The 17,862-nt window shown below is 32.9% G+C and overlaps 1 pseudogene; it reads left to right on the forward strand.

The window, feature by feature from the left end:
- Positions 1-4,924: 4,924 nt before the first annotated feature.
- LOC113219884 overlaps positions 4,925-17,862 on the forward strand; it is a 23,063-nt pseudogene continuing 10,125 nt past the window's right edge.

Below are 17,862 nucleotides of genomic sequence, written 5' to 3' on the forward strand. Positions count from 1 at the left end.
AAAACGTGTCCACCACACAAAGGGAAGCAAAACTAAGGGGGGATTGAAAAACATCAGGAGATGAAAGGAGGGAGAGAGTGTAGATAATATCATTCAAAGTCGTAGATTCAGGTATACCTAAACCAAATATAACTCAGAAATTATCAGTCATTTAAACACTACATTTCCAAAGTGCATAGATTGGGATGAAAAATAACCTCAATAATACTATACCACCCACACTTTAGAGCTGGATTTTATGGTAGCTTTCACTGACAGAGTCCAGATAACTGTCTTAGTACTGTGGATGGCCTCAACTGCTGAATAATGGCATTTTCAATATTGTCTTATATCAGTCAATATAATAGGTGAAATAAGAAAGAGCAATTTTAACTGCATTCAGAAGAACAGCAAAACTATTGAGGGGAAAAGGCAATGCATTAATAGATCTCTTCTTATTCAAAGATGAATATGTATAGAATGACTACAATAATGGTAAACATTAAATCATTTTATAAATTACAAAAATTAAGGTATTTTTCTTCTAGAGGCAAGGTAAGAGCATAGTTCTGAGAGAGAGGGAAGATTTCCTTCAGGAAGAAAAAATGCATTTTACATGGCATCTGATCTGTATTAAAAAATATTTTTCAGGCCGGGCGCGGTGGCTCAAGCCTGTAATCCCAGCACTTTGGGAGGCCGAGACGGGCGGATCACGAGGTCAGGAGATGGAGACCATCCTGGCTAACACGGTGAAACCCTGTCTCTACTAAAAAAATACAAAAACTAGCCAGGCGAGGTGGCGGGCGCCTGTAGTCCCAGCTACTCGGGAGGCTGAGGCAGGAGAATGGCGTGAACCCGGTAGGCAGAGCTTGCAGTGAGCTGAGATCCGGCCACTGCACTCCAGCCTGGGCAACAGAGCGAGACTCTGTCTCACACACACACACACAAAAAAAATTTCAATTATATATTGACTTTATTAAGCAAGGTATAAAGATAATATAAGAAAAATAAATAAGATTGAATATTTAGCTGAGAAAGAAGATAATATAAGAACACATAATTGAATAATATAATTTAAAATAGAATTAGAAATACTGCAGGCAAAAGCAGTATTGCAAATATTGATCTGCTATTATAATAAGTAATGTACAAGACAAGGTTGAAAAGATTTCCCTAATTTGGAGAAAAATGTACATGAAAATAATAATTAGAAAGATGACAAATATGAAGGCCATAGCAGAAACAATTATAAATGGAGTTCATAGAAAATTGAACAGAAGCAAGGGTAAAAGTTGCTGGAAGAAATATCTAAGTTTCATGGCTTTCTGTGAAAAAAATAATTTTGAAAATGAATTAACATTCCAAAATGGAACCATAATTTTAAATTTAATTTTAAAATTAATTGACATATAATTTATAAAAATTCTCATTATTAAATAAGAATTTAAGTCTGAAAATAAGTTTTCTAAACAAGGAAGAAATTAAGGCTACCCAAAAATATTTTCCTACTTTGAAAATGCCACAAAGCAATTGAGAAGAGTTTTATGGAAAATATTTTTTTGTTGTTTGTTTGTGTTAAAGAATATTGATTACTACATTTAACATGGCATTAGAGAATGTCACCTACTTACCTACTCTCTGTGTATAGTGTCACAGGAAGTCAGGGACCCCAAACAGAGGGACTGGCTGAAGCCATGGCAGAAGAACATAAATTGTGAAGATTTCATGGACATTTATTAGTTCCCCAAATTAATACTTTTATAATTTCTTACACCTGTCTTTACTGCAGTCTCTGAACAAAAACTGTGAAGATTTCATGGACATTTATCACTTCCCCAGTCAATATTCTTGTGATTTTCTATGCCCGTCTTTAATCTCTTAATCCCGTCATCTTTGTAAGCTGAGGATGTATGTCACCTCAGGACCCTGTCATGATCGTGTTAACTGCACAAATTGTTTAAACAATATGAAATCTCGGCACCTTGATAAAAGAACAGGATAATGGTGATGTTCAGGGAACAATGGAGATAACCATTAGGTCTGGCTGCCTGAAAGTCAGGCAGAACAGAGCCATATTTCTCTTCTTTCAAAAGCAAATAGGAGAAATATTGCTGAATTCTTTTTCTCAGCAAAGAGCAGCCCTGAGAAAGAGAATGCGTTCCTAGGGGAAGGTCTCTAAAATGGCCGCTCTGAGAATGCCTGTCTTTTACCTTTGCAGAGAAGGGATGAAATAAGCCCCCGCCTCCCATAGTGCTCTAAGGCCTATTAGGACAAGGAAATTCCCGCCGGATAACTTTTGGTCAGACCGGTTGTCTGCTCTCAAACCCTGTCTCCTGATAAGATGTTATCAATGACAATGCATGCCAAAACTTCATTAGCAATTTTAATTTTGTCCCGGTCCTGTGATCTCACCCTGCCTCCATTTGCCTTGTAGTATTTTATTACCTTGTGAAGCATGTGATCTCTGTGACCCACACCCTATTCATACACTGCCTCCCCTTTTGAAAATCACTGTTAATGATAATAAAGACTTGCTGGTTTTGCAGCTTTGGGGGGCATCACATAACCTGCCAACATGAGATATTTCCCCCAGATGCCCAGCTTTAAAAATTTCTCTCTTTTGTACTCCTTCCCTTTATTTCTTAGACCGACTGACCCTTAGGGAAAATAGAAAAGGACTCACATTGAATTACTGGGGGCGGGTTCTGCTGATAGTATAGGACATGCAAATAAACGCAATCACTTTTACTAAACAATTATTTGTGCTTTATCTGACATTCAATGTAACTGCGTGTCTTGCATTTTATCTGCCAACTATTAAACTATTAAACTACATGTTGTTGAAAATTACTCAAATTCCTCCTGAAAACCATGTCTTACCTTCATAAGTCAGGATAACATTTCTTAAAAAATAATAAGAGCTCATTAAAAAATAAGAAAATTGGAATATAAAAGTGTCCACTGTGAGCCTTGTAAATAGCTGTCTATGAATAAATAATTATTATAAATATGATTACAAAACCATGGCTAATATCCTAAAGTATTATTGCAACAGAAATGCATAATAAAATCTACTTTTTAAAGACAAGTATCAATACATTTGTAATTCTACTACAACAATGATGGTTATAACATTGACAAGCACAAAAAATGAGAAGCAGAGCATGAGAGAAATCTCAATCTGTTAGGGCGCAGAGATTAGGAAGCATAACAAGAGAGGAAGTTTTGGACAGAAACATAGATGAAAGACTATTTTAAAACACAAACAGAAACATTAGTAGAAATAAAATCAGAATATAATATATTTCTTCAAACTTTTAGTGAAAAAAATAAAAGAAAATATCCATACTCCTGGCAACAAGAATTCAGAACTCAAAATGGAATCCCAAATGAAGGTAAATTTGATGTTATTTTCCAATAATTTATTAACAAATGTCTTTAGAACTCCTATTTATGGCATGTCTAGGGCTGGGGTTTCATTCTATCAAGAGCGCTAATATAATTGGAGGAGATAGATATAAATCAAGTTGGCACAGTTTCCATGTTAAATTACAGGTATGGTCATTGCCCTGAATTAAAATATGTAACACAGTATCTGATCCTACAGGTCCAGAAGCACTTTCCTGATTAAGTGACATTTGACCTCAGGTCAAGAAGGTAAAGAAGAGTGAGAAAGCATTAAAATTTGAGTTGCTGCAAAGGCAAAAGTATTGAAATGAGAAAGTGCATGGCACAATGGGAGAAATGATATTTCTACTGCGGAAAAAAAAAAAAAAAGAATTTGGGTTGCTTAACAGATCTAAATACACTTCATGCTTTCTAAAATAAATCTCTGTGGAAGTCAAGGTAAAACCAAAGGGCTAATAAGAAAAAAATAGTTACATAGCCTCAGTTTAAATTGTGTTTAACAGAATTGGTTATGAGGTCTTAGGAAGAGTAATTTTAATGGAGTTGAAAGGGGATATTAAAGTGAAAAGTGAATGAGGTGATCATCGAGTTTTTTATGTAACTTTTTAATGAAACAGAGGAAAGTGTAGTCATACTCAAGAATGTGAACTAAAAATGTCTAAAAATAAGTTTATAGATCTAAAAAAATAAGAACAACACAACTTATAGTAAATGCACGATCAAAATATTCCTTGCCACCACCATCTTAGTTTTTACAGCACCTTAAGTTGTTACCACAGATCTATACTTTTCTTCCTACAGTTAAAGTCCACATGACAGATTCTGTTAAGATATAAGACAGAGCACATCAGTCTTGTTCAAAAGCCTCCAGTTGCTTCCTATATCATTCAGACTAAAACCCAAACCACACAGTGCCCTACATAATCTGCTTCCCTCATCCACCTTCAGATACCATGTGGTTTTTTGCTGTTCCTGAAACATGGGAAGCTGAGCCCACCACAGGGCCTTTACATTTGTGACTCCCTCTGCATTCAGTATTTTCTTCAACTGTATTCTTGGATCACTTTCCATTTCATTTGTGTCTCTACTGAAATTATATATAATAAATAGATATTTTATGATAACCCTATCTAAAATGGCATTCTCATCATTCTTATTTTTCTTAACATTTACCTCCACTGGCATATATCTATTTTTTGGTTGCTTATTATCTGATTCCCAGTAAAAGAATGCAATGTCTATGAAAGCAGGAACTATGTTTACTTCAAGGATACATTTTCAGCACATGAAAAGTTGCCCAGAAGGTAATAAACATCTAGTAAATACTTGATAAATGAATGAATATAAATATAACTACCAAGGAGGGTTACATATGTATTAAATCAAAAAATAAGAATGTTTATAAATAGTGTGGATTATGTTGCTCTAATTCCAGTTTACCTTTAGTAACATGTGAGTTTTCTAAATTATTTTTTGAACCCCTGACATTTCAAAAGAGTCTGGTCAGGTTATTTGAACTCTTGATGTTAAAGCTTCGATGAACAGGACTTTACCACAGAAAGATATTAAATGTGAACTGCCACAGAAAGGTATGGATGTGATGAATTATACTTTCAAGCTGAAAATGAGTTAGGACTTTTACTTTGTCTTAATGCTACATATACCTTTTTTTCCCCTCCATTAGTGTGAATCATTGAGAATTGGATATATATTTAATCGTTTTTGCTCATGCTTTGCTAAATTGCACCAAATAGAAAAAGTGTAATCTCCACATACTAAATGAAGTGTATTCTGGATCTCGCCAACAAGAATGTTAAAAAAAAAAAAAAAAAAAAAAAAAAAAAAAAAAAAAAATGAAGTTGGCATATGTTATTAAACGATTTTTAAATAATAGCTATACATTAAGATTTTTTCTTATATGGGAAAACATATCCTTTCAGGTAGAAAATAAAGAATAAATTATAATAATGCCTAATATCTAAGTTTAAGAAACAAAACAATGATTATATGGGTATTGGTAGTATCATAATTGTAACTGTGTTGTTTGAAACTAGATGGTTAAATTGTAAAAGTACTTTAAAACAGTAACTTTTTGTTAAATGTGAGAACTAATCTAATTGCATTAGGTTTAGTAAATTAATTTATACCATTTTAAATATTTTGCAGAAAATTCAAATTTTATTTATTCTAACTTGACTGTGGATATACAGACTACCATTATTAACTATGTTTGATGCAGAATATACTAAATAATCAATTTAAAAATATTGTCTAAAATGCACTCACTCTACACATTATTTTTTCCTCCAAGTATTTTGTTCTTGTTTTTTTTTTTTATTTTTATTTTTTTATTTTTTATTTTATTTTTATTTTTTTGAGGCGGAGTCTCGCTCTGTCGCCCGATATCACATAGGCATATTCAAACAAATACATATATTTTTCAAAGCCAATAAATAAGAATTAGCACTGGAGAAACTTGTAGGGATAAACAATTTATGTTTATCACTTGTAGATAATTGGGCTAAGGGATATGTAGTTTAATTAATAATGTAGCTTTTACTGCTTGATGTTTTATTCACAGGTCTATAGACAGAAAAGTTGCTATGACAAATTGAATTCCCCTCTTTAATTGAGGTATCTATCATGTCTGTGTCATAAACCCAAGATGAGTTTTTGAAAGACAAGAGATAATAATTTATTTCTGCATATATTATTGTTTATTTATTGAACTATTTAACCTAATATAATTTTTAACATTTTATGGAAAGATGTAGTCATAATAATTAAATACAGTGCATTTATGATAAACAAAAATTGTTAAATGTAAAATATATATAAAATCATTTCAGAGTGTTGTTGCCAAAGTTATTTTTAACTGTTTTGGGGAAATTTTATGAGTTCATAATTATTGTCTTTGCTTACAGAAAGCTACATCAGTGTTTCTAAATGAATACACAGAGTTGAATCTGTCTGAAGTATTGTCTTTTGCTGATTAACAACCTGTACTATGGGCGTATTGAATCACTTAAATTTACCCTAGAGATTCGTCTAACTTTGAACACTGATTTTCTTGCTTTCTATATTTGCGTCCATCTGTGTTTTATTATTTGCCCATCTGATGTTCACTCCCTGAAAAATGGCTATTTTAAAGGAATATTAAATTGTAAAGTAGTACTGGATTCATGACAAACTGCACCATAGAGGAGGCAATAATCACAACTAATTGTTAATGTGGTACTATGATGAATGCAGCTAGCTAATGTTTTAGACATTTTTATTTTTATACATTTATAATTTAGCTGCTTTACATATTACTTCTTGGAATAATCTTATGTTTTTTTCACTTGTGAGTCCACAATAAAAACATAGAATACATGTCTATTACAGGTTGGGTTAGTCTTAATTCTTGAGAGAAAAAGAAGCAATAAGATATATAGAACCACATTCAGGAAGTTGGAGACCTGTTGGAGCTGATGGTATAATTCCAGTTTTAGTCCAAAGGCCTGAGAACCAAAGAGTCAATGATATAAGTTCCTAACCCTGAAGGCAGGAGAACAAAAACCCAACTCAAGGATTGTCAGGCAGAGGAAGAGAATTTTTTTTTTTTTACCCAGCCTTTCATTTTATTCAGACCTTCAATGTACTGGATGAGGCTCACTCACAATGGGAGGATTATCTGCTTTATTCAATCCATGATTCAAATGTTATCTCATCTAGGAACATCCTCATACACACACTAAGAAGAGTAATTAACAAAATATCTAGGCTCCTGGTAGCCTGTCAAATGAACACATAAAACTAACCCGTCACACAGCTTCACATCTAACTTGCAAACTAGGAAGTTAGCATCCTTATAGAATTCCAAAGGCCAATTTTTATTTAGTATGGAAGGAGAGGTTATGCTTTTTTCTACTGAAAATTAAGCATCACATTTTTTCTAGTGATTCCCCTTATAATTAAATCTGTATATTTTGTAAAGAGAAAACAAATAAATTGAAAGCTACTTTGGTTAACAATTGTGTTATTTTAAACAAAAAGTGTATACTATTATTTTATTTGAATAATAAAAGTGATTTCCAAAATAAATGTGAATAGCCTATTATTCACGATATGTAGCATGACTAAATTAATATATTTATCATGTTTTGTTTAATTTAATTTAATTTAGGAGAGCTAAATAATTAAACATGAGGCCAAAGTACATAAGAAAGTGGCAGTCTTTATTGAAAATATGTGCACACTCTCGGGCGAGGTTCTCTGGTCCTCAGGTGCGGCGGGCCAGGGAAGTTGCGCCGGCACTCTGGGGTGAGGTTCTCTGGTCCACAAGTAAGAGGGGCCAAAGAAGTCCTGCCCGCTCCTGCCGGCGGCAGACTTTCATGCATTGGTACTGGAAGGGGGAGTGCACTGGGCAGGATAAGGGCCTGATAAGGGCATCTCCATAGGCGTGGCCGGGTAAGTTTCAGTTTCCTCAGATTGATGTCACAGGGCGCCTGCTCAGTTGATCTGCATTTTCCCTGGCGCGGGCTGCATTTTCCCGCGCGGGTAAGTTGGTGATGAAGAACCCGGAAGCAACAGGGGCTGTTCCTTCTTGTTCAACTTCCTCCATCTTGTCCCTTCTCTCTCACCCAAACATATCATATTATGTAATACATTTCAAATTAAACTTAGTCATATTTTATAAATTTATTATTTAATACAATTAAAATTTATATTGTATATGTGGTCATTCTACTGAAATTTTTGAAGGTCAAGGTAAGAATTAGCAAACTCTCTTTGGGGTTTTGCAATTGGAAAATTGTCTTGATCAAAACTGGAGATCTCTCAGTAGAATGATGTGTGCAGAGAAATGCATGAAAGCTTAAAAGAAAATTAGCTCTGAGCAGTCATTATATATCATGTAAGTATGGAAAACAAAACATAAAATAACAGTGGAAAACTTGGAAATCGTGTCTGACACCTAAAAACCTCAGAATATGAGACCCTCACAGTACAAATCTGTGAAAACCAAAGTGGGAAAAGGTGAACAGTTGTCTCATACCACATACGCATTGTTTCTCTTGAACAACGTTGGAAAAATATAAAGAGCACTGGTAAAAATAAAAAGAAATCTGAAAGACTGGATTAATTTGGAAGTAACTGAATAACTGATTAGTTTGGAAGAACTGATTATTTTAAAGTTCCAAACTGCTTTTTCATTCTACCCATGTTGCCAATCTCATGCCAAGTTCTTGGGAGACTGAGTAAATTTCTTTATCATTTATATAGGGAAAAATAGAAAACTTAGAAGAACTTCTGTATTGGGACTAAATTTTAAAGGCTTCTATACCTTACAGAGAATGTTTGTGGCTTCTGTCATTTTTATCCTACCTTCACGTTAATCAACAAATAATGATTCACTTAATGTAAAGATTATATAGGTTGAAATATTAATATATGATTTAACAATACAACTTATTTTTTCAGATAAATAATATTCAGAGAAAATACATCTTTAAAGAATAACTAGAATAATTCTGCATGTATAATTTTACCTGAAATTGATAATGACTAAGCAATGAAAAATATGTATAGCTAATGAAAATGCAATTATTTCAGGTTTTAAAAAGTAATGTTATAAATTTTTCAATTACAGAATGTATTCATAGCATGCCCAAAAGTAAACTAGTGAATTCAGTTGAATTTGGTTCAGAACGCTTATTACGATATTTCTATGAAGCTGTTAACTGGGTTATTAGTATGAGACAGTGCAAAAATTGGAAATAACCTACTGGGGACAAAACAAGGATTAGTGCAGCTTAATCTTATTTACCATCCTAATTGTTGTTAAAAGAGAGTAAATGCAAAGTCAGAGAACTCACAGATGGTGCTAAAAGGGAAAGTAGAGAAAATACTAAGGACAATGAAACAATAAAATAAAATGTGAGAAAAACATCTTAGAGATAATATGAAATAGAAAATGATATTTTTGCCCCCAACATTAGAGTAAGAATATATGATTAGATAAAATACATTCAAGAGAGAGCCTCAGGAAAGTTAAGAGAAGACTTAAAGCACTTCATGAAGTATTATTACAAAAGATTTGGCAGGGTGATGAAGAGAGACATAAGGTTAAAACATTGGTAAACCAGATTCCTGAAAAAGAATTCAATTTATTATACATATCATTTGGATATAAAGAAGATCTCTCTAAGTGTTGGCTGCGGTAAGGGTAGAGGAAAGGGAGAGGTGTCGCGAAACAGCAAAGGTTATTTTGAAATGTAGTGTTTTCTCTCTAATGTATAGTGTGTATAGCACCTATTTGTGGCAATTTAAGACCTGGATATGTGATTGAACTCTATGACCATAAAGTCTTGCTTTTATCATTCAAATAAAGAATTACTTTGAGATAATTTGTGAATGTTAAGTGTGAAAAAGCATGAGCTCAGGAGACAGATAGATTAAAATTACCAACTTCATCATTTATTAGCTGTATGAATTAAGTTATTTAAACTCTGAATTGTAATTTTCTCGTATATAAGTGGAGCCAGTCCTCCTAACCGACATATCTGTAATAGTTAGAAGACTTTGCATATATAGCATATGTAGCAAAAATACAGTATAGGGTTATTGTAAAGATTAAATGACACTGATATATGTAAAGCACCAAAGCTGTAAATGTCAACGTGTGTGGAATTTATTTAATTGTAAATAGTTTGTCAGAGTTATATGTCCCTTAGAGTCTAATGATTCTTCTCTGGGCTGGTGATGTCCCATTGATACTCAAAGAACTTGCTGGCTATGTTTTGTCTCATTTATAGAGCTTGAAAAAAAATTTTAACGACCAGTAAGATTGCAAAACACATGTATTGGCTTTGGATTTTCTTTATATTTGCATATTTATAAGTAGTAGCTTTATTTTTTTAACTCAAGTAATGTAAGTATAGTTTTACAGTTCTAGAAAAATATTATTTTTTAAAGGAGGTTTAGCACTAGGACCAAAATGTGAGTTGAAAACTAGTTGTTTTGAATGGCTAGACCTAACTCAAACACAAATCACATGATAAAATCTGATATGTGTTTGCATTTCTTAATGGAAAGAGTTTGCTTGATTAGAACCATCTGGCTGTTAATTCTTAGAGAAACGAAGTTAATAATAACGCATTAAGTGAAAACAAAATCCTCTAATTTCAGAGCTGGGAAAGTGTATCATGAATAAATCTAAAATTAAAGATTAAAATAGTTTAAAGTAAATTATCTTTTCTGTGGGTATATAATTAACAGAAAATTTTATATCCATAAATAATGTTATGTATGCTTCTTTTCCTAAAATCTGTTAGAGCTTACTGTAAAATTATCTTAGCTAAAACCATTATTTAATTCACATCATGAAGTTTAAATATCATACATGTATTCAGCAGTTTAAACTACTCTTTCCTCAGTATGAAAGAGTTATTCAAAACATATAAATAATTTGTCCTCTTGACAACAGCATGAATACGTATTTTTAGTAAAATGGCAAAGCATTGGTCTTATTATGCTACTTAAAAGATTAGAAAAGCTGGTTATCAACTTCCTTTTTATATAATTCCTTGTATAGAATTACTTTCATGTTTCAGATATAGATGTCATTTAGATATAAATGTCAATAATTATATTAATGTTTGGTTTTTAAAAACAAGAAACCGAAACCATTTACCTACCCATAAAGAAAAGCTTTGAGTTTCAATCTAAAGTAAATTTACATATTGTACTGCATTTGAATCTAACAGAATACCACAAAAAAATTGTATGAGGTAGTTAAACAAATACCAAATATTTTACATACATGTCATATTTATACTTGGCTTTACTTTTTTATATGTTTATAATAATGGCTCATTCTATAGTGCCAGTTAAAGAGAGATTTTATAAAGAATTTGGCATTGATATATAATTCAGCATTAAGTAACTCTGTATTTTGACATTATTTCTTTTTTAAATAAAGAAGTACATATATATACATGCAAATATATGTCATATAAATATACATATACTGTTGTTAAATATATACATATGTAATATATTACATACAATGTAAGCAAGTATTTTCTTTCTTTTTAAGTGATAATACAAAAACAAAACAAATCCAATGTGATTTCTACAATGTTCAAATATATTTATTTTTGTTTCATAATTGTTTTATGGCTTTTTTACAAAGCTTTATGTGTGGCTTTATTTTATTTTCTGATTTCAACTGTCTTTTCTAGTGTCAGAGATGCTGCTACTATGTTCCTCATTTCTTTTGCTGCTTCTCATGTCATGACCTAGAATTAAAGGTAAATCAGTATAATAAGAATTTGACTTAATGGATATAAACAGACCATAAAGGTATTAGATTTTCAAAAAGTAATAAATGTGTGAATTAATTCTGTTTTAAAAAGTGTAGCCTTGTGATAGTTAATATAGGCCAAAAACGATTTTAAAAAATCAAGTTTGAGCTTGTGTTCCAGAAAGTAGCAATTGCTGGAAGCGTGACTCTAAGATAAATGTGTATAAATATAGTTGGTTTAATCTCTAAACATGGTTATCTTATACTGCTTTTGAAGAGATGTTTTTACTCTCACACAAGGAAAAAAATGTGTAAATGCCATAGATTTATGTTATATCACATTTTACCCCTAGAGGCTGATTTTGATCTAGGTTACTTTTAGTCAGAGTTTGACTTTGTTGGGAATAAGAGCTAGATCCATATTCTCAGAATATAAAAGAATGTCTTCTGGCACCGATGGAAATAGAGAGCCATTATGCAAACACAAGCAGTACACTGTTAGACTACACTTAACTTCAGTCCTCTGAGGCATGCATCATGGGTATTGAGTTCCCTCTAATCTCCTGATCACCTTGTCTTTGATATGGAAAACTAACAGAAACCTTTCTGTTAAAACCATTTATCTTTTTTTTTTTTTTCTTTTTCCTGTTGCTAAAGGTAATTCTAATTGTGCAACATGTGAGGGTACTCATACACAATCTCAATTTGTAGAATGGAAAGAAGTTATAGACAGAGATGTTCATGCCTGTTTCTCTAGGTAGATAGATGTCACTGCTATTTGAACTACATACCTCAGAGACACAGTGGTATGGGAAAATCTCTTATTCCCTTTATGTCACAGATGCCAAGTTGAATAACAGACATTAACTTTTAAAGCTATATTTATTCAATCACTCAAATTCTTATTACTGGCTAATAATTTCCCATCCAGCATTATCTCTGTAGGACTTCTCTTTATCTTCATGAGATCCTGTGGTGCAATTTAATTAGTATCTTTTATTTCAGATCTACTCACATGTATTTCAATAAGGTAAAAATCAATATATTGTGAAACAAAGGTTCTCTGAAAAGGAATTTGGAGGAAAAAGACTTTATTCCAGTGAACAGTTTGCAAACTAGGAGACATAGCCTTCGGTGTAAAATGAAGGTGCACTCCAGAGAAGGAAGAAAGGGTTCAGGTTTTATATAAAAAGTTTCTACCCAAATTCTCAATCTGATCCGTTTTGGGAAATAAAGGATAAAAACTAGCTTAGTTCAGAGAGGTAGGTGTAGCTGAATTCTGACTGGTTAGTAAAGCTGAAACCTGATTGGCTGGGGCAGGTGAAGTCTGATTGGTTGGTATTCAAGCCTAAAACCAGGAGTCTCTCTCAGATGTTTCTTGCAGATGGTCTGTGTTGTGGTGGATTTTCTGTGCCATCTGTTTTGGCACTGACAACAGAATCTGATTTGGTGTAGAAAGGATGTGATTTGCTGTAGAATGGGAGGCTCTGTGATACTTTCACAACATGTGGGGACACTCTTTAACAATATAATTATCATTTTTATGTTGCTTATTTTTGTAAAGTGTCATGGTAGAATGCGTTAGTATAATTGACATGATTCTTTACAAGAGCCATCTGTATTTTTTTTGTCATGATTCAATTTAACAAATATATACTAAGAAACCACTATCTACAAAGTACAACTATGGATTATAAAACATATATTTTATAAGGGTAGACACACAAAGACTTTAGTGAGTCATTATCATTACAAATCATCTTTCATGTATGTTAATTTACCAACTCAATCTTAATTTGCTAAGTCAAATATGACATTTCCCTTTCTCACTCTGGGGGAAAATATGAATATATCATATTACCTCTTTTAAAGGAAAGTATAATCATTTTCTGGGATAAATATATAAAAAATATTTGTTATTTGAAATGCTGAGAATTATGACAAGAAAGAAATAAATTAAACCATCCAAATAGGAAAAGAAGTAGTTAGATTAACACTCTTCACTGGTGATATGACTGTCTATACTTAGAAAACCCTGAATACTTTCCCAGAAGATTCCCGGAACTGATAAATTACTTCAGTAAAGTTTCAAGATAGAAAATCAACATACAAAAATCACTAGTATTTACATACACCAATAATGTTCAAGGTAAGAACCAAATCAAGAACACAATCCCATTTATAACAGCCACAAAAAAATAAAGTACTTACGCATATAGCAAATCAAGGAGGTGAGAGATATCTACAAGGAGAACTACAAAACACTGCTGAAAGACATCAGAGATGACATGAACAAATGGAAAAAAATTCCATGCTCACGAATTGGAAGAATCAATATTCTTAAAATGATCATACAGCCCAAAGCAATATACAGATTCAACCCTATTCTTATCAAACTATCAACGTCATTTTTTCATAGAATTAGAAAAAGCTATTCTAAAATTCATATGAAACCAAAAAAAGAGATGGAATAACCAAAGCAATCCTAAGCAAAAAGAATAAAGCTGGAGTCATCACATTTCAAACTATACTACTAGGCTACAGTAACCAATGCAGAATGTACTGGTACGAAAACAAACACATAGACCAATGTAACAGATTAGAAAACCCACAAATGAAGCCATACCCCAAACTAACTGATCTTTGACAAAGTCAACAAAAATAATCAACCAGGGAAAAGACTCCCCATTCAATAAATGGTGCTGGGATAATTGGACATCCATAAGCAGAAGAATGAAACTGGGTCCATACATCTTACAACATACAAAAATTAACTCAAAACTGATAAAGGACTTAAGTGTAAGAGTTAAAACTATAAAAATCATAGAAGAAACTCTATGAAATATTTTCCTGGCCAAAGCCTTGGCAAATAATTTATGACTACATCCACAGAAACGATTGAAACAAAAACAAAAATGAACAAATGGGACCCAATTAAACTAAAGAGCTTCTGCACAGCAAAGGAAACTACCAATTGAGTAAACAGACAAACTACAGACTGGGAAAATATATTTGCAAACGACGCATCCAACAGGGGCCTAGTATCCATAATTTATAAGGAAGTTAAACAAATCAACAAGCAAAAAACAAACCACCTCATTAAAAAATGGACAAGGGACATGAACAGACACTTCTCAAAACTAGACATGCATGCAGTCAACAAGCTTATGAAAAATTCTCCACATCACTAATCATCAGAGAAATGAAAATAGAAACTACAATGAAATACCAGAATGACTATTATTAAAAAGCCAAAAAAAACAACAGATGCTGGTAAGGCTGTGTAGAAAAGGGAAAACTTATGCACCACTGGTGGCAGTGTAAATTAATTAATCTCCTGAGGTAAGCAGTTTGGAGATTTCTCAAAGAACGAAAAACAGAACTACCATTCATCCCAGCAATCCCATTACTGGCTATATATCAAAAGAATATAAATTATTTTACCAAAAAGATGCATGCACTCCCATGTTCATTTCAGCACTATTTACAACAATAAAAATGTGAAATCAACCTAGAAGCCCATCAATGGTGGATTGCATAAAGAAAACATGGTATAAACACTCCATGCAATACTATGCAGCAATAAGAAAGAATGAAATCATGTCCTTTGCAACAACATGGATGTAGCTGGAGGCCTTAACATAAGTTAATGAACACAAGAACAGAAAATCAAATATTGCATGTTCTTACTCATGAGTGGGAGCTAAACACTGGGTACTCATGGACATGAAGATGAGAACAATTGATACTGTGAACTACAACAAAAGTGGGGACACGGCAGGGATTTAAAAATTAACGTTGAATACCATAGTCACTACTTGGGTGATAGGTTCAGTTTTTCCTCAAACCTCAACTTCATGCAGTATGCCCTTGTAACCAATGTTCACATGTACTCCCTGAATTTAAAATAAGAATTAAAATATCAACAAACTTATGTGCTCCTATATTTTGATATATGTAGAAAAAAACATAGTAAATAACTGGTTTTAAAATGAAATTAATAATCGTATTTTAAGACCAAGAGTAATCTGATTTGAGGAATAGGCAAAAAACATTGTCAGTAAAATACTTCTGTACATATATACATGAAACAGTATTTTGTGATGCCTACAAATGCAGGACATGAGCAAGACTGGCAAGATTTAAAATTTGACTTTTCCATTTACTCATAGTTGTTTCCTTGGGCAATATACTAAACAGACTACCTATTTTACTTTATTAACATGGGAATAAGAATAGTTCTTTAATCCTAGGATTGCTGGAAGGATTAAATGTATAAATATAATTTTTTTTTGGCACAATGCCCAGCACTTTTTAAGCACCATGGAATTATTAGTTATTTGTTTATGTTTATATTTCCCTTATTAAATGGCCTTACTTTGTGTTCGTTCTATGATATTGATTAAACTTCAGACTTAATTAGATAGTTCTGATTGTAAAGCGAAATATATTATGCAACAAATTCTAATGGTAAAACATACACTTTAATACAGAAAATCTTTAATATCATTGATAGGATCTAGGAAACTGCAACTTCCATAGAAATGACATATAGAAAACCAACTTTACCATTATCCAGTTGTAATAAACTTCTAATATCAGCTCACACGAGATCAGGTCATCGCTGATAACTTGACCCTCTGCTTGAATAAAATACATCATTTTGTAAAAGAAGATAACATAACCCAGAATGTACACAACAATGAAAATGACCAGTGAAATATAAATTATGAGCCTTTTAGTGAAGCTGGAAAAATGTAACACATAATCTAGAGTGGAAAAAATAACACACAAATGTTTTTGATGTTGAAATTAGCACGAAGTAATTTAAAGAAGATTATAACCAGGCATATTAGTTTTAAGTTGTTAAACTGAACTATATGACAAAAATAGCATAAAGATAAAGAACAGGAGGGGGAAAATGAAATTCTACAACCAAAAAATTATATTATGCATAAAATAAAAATTAATTATAAAATACAATTTTCCTCATAGGAAAAGGAAAAAGGGCCAGGCGCGGTGACTCATGCCTGTAATCCTAGCACTTTGGGAGGCTGAGGCGGGTGGATCACGACGTCAGGAGTTCAAGGCCAGCCTGGCCAACATGGCGAAACCCTGTCTCTACTAAAAACACATAAAATTAGCCAAGCATGGTGCTGCATGCCTCTAATCCCAGCTACTTGGGAGGCTGAGGCAGGAGAATGGCTTGAACCCAGGAGGTGGAGGTTGCAGTGAGCCCAAATCTCGCCATTGCATTCCAGCCTGGGCGACAGGGACAAACTCTCTCTCAAAACAATAAAATAAAATAGGAAAATAAAAAGAAAAAGGAAAAAAAAAGATATTACAATTATCCAAGGGAATACACTATCTCTGGGAAAACAAGCAAATAAAAACTAACCAAAAAAATAAGAATGCTTACCTCTAATAAGAAGACAATGGCTGAAACCTGAATTGTGTGTGCGCAAGGTTGAATTCAAGGAAATTCATGTGGAAAACAATAACTGGAAGACTGAAGGAACTGAACAGAGGTTTTGCTTGCTGCCTACCACAGGAGAAACGGGGTTGTTTTCATACCAACATGTTGAAGAAGCTTCATAAATTTTGCCGGGCTTCAACACATCCCGGGTTGACAAAGCAGTAAACAAACTTGTACCAGCCAGTACAAGTTCCCCAGCCAGTCATTGAACTGTGTGATAAAATAAAATACGGTTCAAATATGCTTAGAGGGAAACATAACTTTGAACAATTACACTAGAAAAGAAGCAAAGCTTTAATCGGCTATTTAAATATTTGAATAAAACATTTCCAAAACTTCAATAATATTTAAATATTGCATATATATTTAATGAAAGATGGACATGTCCCTACTCATAAAACACTCTTAAGAAATTTAAAGAAGATTGTGATAAATAAGAGGATTTATCACCTACAGAATTGGAAGACTTTTTTTTTTTTGCGGTGGGGGAGGGCGGGGAGAGGGAGTTTTTGCTCTTGCTGTCCAGACTGGAGTGCAAAGACACTCGATCTCCACTCACTGCAACCTTCGCCTCCCGGATTTAATCAATTCTCCTGCCTCAGCCTCCCGAGTAGCTAGCATGCACCACCACACTGTAGGGAAAAAATAGGTTAGCCTGTTGCTGTGTTATTATAGATAGAAGTAAGTTTAAGAGACTTCATTCGGCTCTATA

This window comes from Piliocolobus tephrosceles, chromosome X (genome assembly GCF_002776525.5).
Source record: "Piliocolobus tephrosceles isolate RC106 chromosome X, ASM277652v3, whole genome shotgun sequence".
NCBI lineage: Eukaryota > Metazoa > Chordata > Mammalia > Primates > Cercopithecidae > Piliocolobus > Piliocolobus tephrosceles.